The sequence below is a fragment of the Lepidochelys kempii genome, chromosome 15 (genome assembly GCF_965140265.1).
Source record: "Lepidochelys kempii isolate rLepKem1 chromosome 15, rLepKem1.hap2, whole genome shotgun sequence".
In the NCBI taxonomy this organism is placed as follows: domain Eukaryota; kingdom Metazoa; phylum Chordata; order Testudines; family Cheloniidae; genus Lepidochelys; species Lepidochelys kempii.
Genome location: NC_133270.1, coordinates 1,429,595 through 1,432,872, shown reverse-complemented (window position 1 = coordinate 1,432,872; position 3,278 = coordinate 1,429,595).

Here is a 3,278-nt window from a genome sequence, read left to right as displayed (position 1 = left end):
CTGCCATTCTGTATTTGTGCATTTGGTTTTTCTTCCCTAAGTGTAGCACCTCACAGTTGTCTTTGTTGAACTTTGTGTAGGCTGTAGCCCAGTTCTCCCATTTATCCAGATCCCTCTGAATTTTAGCTCTGTCCTCTAAAGCATTAGCAACCCCCCCAGCTTTGTGTCATGTGCAAACTCAGTCAGTCTGCCCTCTAGTCCTACATCCATGGCATTAATGAAGATGTTCAACACCAGGCCCAGAACAGATCCATGTGGAATCCCACTTGAGAGCTCCCTCCAATTCATCATCATTCCATGAATAGTTACTCTCTGTTTGTGGTTGTTTAACCAATTATATATCCACTTAATAGTAGCTCTGCTGAGCCTGCATTTCTCCAGCTTACTTATCAGAAGGTCATGTAAGACTGAGTCAAAATCTGGGCTGAAGTCCACATATATTATCTCCACTGCATTCCTATCCACCAAACCAGTTACCCTGTCAAGGAAGGAAATCAAGCTGGTTTGGCATGATTTGTTCTTGGTAAATCCATGCTGGCTGCTAGTGATTACCCCTTCATCATCCAGGTATTCGCAAATTGAATGTTTTATACATTGCTCTAGTACAGTGGTTTTCAGCTAGGTCCCCAGGAAAAAAAAGTTTGAAGAAAATTGTTGATGCCCATGACCCAATGGAGCTGGGGATGAGGAGTTTGGGGTGTGGGAGGGGCTCAGGGCTGGGGCAGAGGGTTGCGGTGCTGGGGTGAGGCCAGGAATGAGGGGTTCAGGGTGTGGGAGGGCTCTGGGCTGGGGCAGGGATGTAGGAAGGAGTCAAGGCTCTGGGCTGGGGGTGCAGGCTCTGGGGATGAGGGGTTTGGGGTGCAGGAAGGGGTTCCAGGTTTGGGGCAGTTCAGGGCTGGGACAGGGGATTGGGGCACGGACTTACCTCTGGCAGCTCCCAGTCAGCGGTGCAGCTGGGGTGCAGAGGCAGGCTTCCTGCCTGTCCTGGCACCAAGGACTGCACTGAGCCCCAGAATAGGCCAGCGACAGGTCCAGCTCTTAGGCAGAGGCATGCAAGCGACTCTTGCCCACAGGCAATGCCCTCACCCCCCCCTAGTTCCCATTGGGGTGTGGAGCTGGTATTCGGGGCGGGAGTAGCGTGTGGAGCTTATGCTCCCCTGCCTAGAACCCAGACTCGCTCCTGGCCGCTTCCGGGGCACAGCGCAGTGTCAAAACAAGGAGGCATTAGCCTGCCTTAGCTGGGCAGCACCGGGACTTTTAACGTCCCGGTCGGTGGTGCTGACCAGAGCCACCCAGTGCCTGATGGGCCGCGACCCGAAGTTTGAAAAACGCTACCCTAGTAGCTTCCCAGGTACTGAGGTCAGGCTGGCGGGTCTATAGTTCCCTGGCTCCTCCTTCCCCCCTTTTAAAGATGGGCGGAAGAGACTGGCAAAGACCTTTAAAAATTGGTGCTTGTCAGCAAGACAGACAGATGACAGAGGGATATTTAGATATTTGGTTACCTTTTATTGGAGACTGAGAAAGTATATTCACCTGAAAAAATAAACCAGCAGGTCTGTCCAGCTGTTTTGAATATTAGTAGACATTCCTGGGCCATTAAGTGTGTATAGAGAGATTTCACTCCATTTAATAAAATCATTAGACACAACGTAAGTGTGGCAATGTATGCTACACTGCACCTCAGAGTAGCACCCTGTAACCCCCATATTCGTTTGTATATGGTTGTAATTCATACAAAGCATGCCATGTAAGAGACTATATGAAAGGTCATGATCTGCTGAAACTAATTGTTCCGACAAAATGTCTAGTGTGAGTGTGTATGAAGGCATGAGATTTTGCTATATGGTTGTTATTGAAATGTGTTGTGAGTTTGGGAGATACCCACTGCTAGTTCTCCAGTGACAACGAAGGTGGTGACCCACACCCAAACTGATATTAAGCGACCATCACAAGCCATTGACCAGCTGAGGAAATGTAAACAAGAGATTTACAGGTCTGTAAGAGAGAGTAGTGCAAGCACCACACATTAGGGGTTGCTCAGATCTGTGATTCAGCAAGGCTCCCCAGGATGTGCCTGGGCCAGTATCTTCCCTGGGACATGAATTAAGAGTATAAAATAAGGGACAGTGGCATCATGAGACCACCCCTCCCCTCCCCCACCTACACTGAAGGCAACAAGAATGCTCAGAAGACCAACTTTGAACTAAGGAGATTGGTCCCAGGCTGAGAAGGAAATTCAGCCTGTGTATTAAGAACTATAACCTGCCTAAACATCCAGTGGGGTGAGAAAAACTGCTTGATTCAAATATTGCTTCGTCTGAAAGTTTAGGATTTAGAATGCGTGTTTACTATTTTTTTTTTTTTAAGGAAACACTGACCTTTATGCCTACCACTTATAATCATTTATAATCTATCTTTCTGTAGTTAAACTTATTTTAATACTTTATCCTTACCCATGAGTTTGTCTAATCGTACTCAAGTTTGTTGTGCGCATCACAGCAAGTTGGTTCTTGTCTCCATTCCACCAGTTCTCCTAGCACTAGAGAGGCTTGCCACCTAGACAGGATCTGAATTTTTATTGTAAAAAAGATTTCTTGTGGGGGAAATAAAACCTCTCCAGCCATTTTTGTCCTAAAGAATTAAACAAGGGCAAAAACCCAATTTTCCTCCCTTCACAGGTCACCATAGGAACTGGCTGCTGGAGTCCTGAAGAAACAATACAGCTAAACGGCAAGAGAGGTAGGAACTAACACTTTGCTCTCCCCGGCATATGGCTCTTAACAATCCAGGCATTTCCAGGGCTGGAGAGCTCATTAGCTGAATGTCTAGACTCTAGGCCCAACAGACTATTAAAAGACGACAAAAATCACTGTGAAAGCAGCACACGCTGCCTCACTGATGCCACTTTAACCACAGGTTTGTTGGCTTGACCATCATCAGGAATCTGCCTCCAGCGCAGCCCCACGCGTGGGGCTTGCACAGGTAGGTAGAGCTGGCACTGTTCCTCAAAGGCCACAGGATGGGGCTCCTTCTAATCTCCATTAGCAAAGGCCTTGCACCCTTATCCCCCCCAAGGGGCAGGAAAACCCTGCTGCCTTGTGGGACTTATCCTCTATGCAGAGCAGGGAATACACAAGCTAGGGCTCTGAGAGGTTAGTCAATTTCAGCACAGAGGACACAAGTGCCAGGTGGTCAGCTCAACCCAGGGGCCGATGGAAAAGACCACAATGGGGGAATATATCAGGTCCAGTAGGCCACACACCCAGACCAGCCACTGC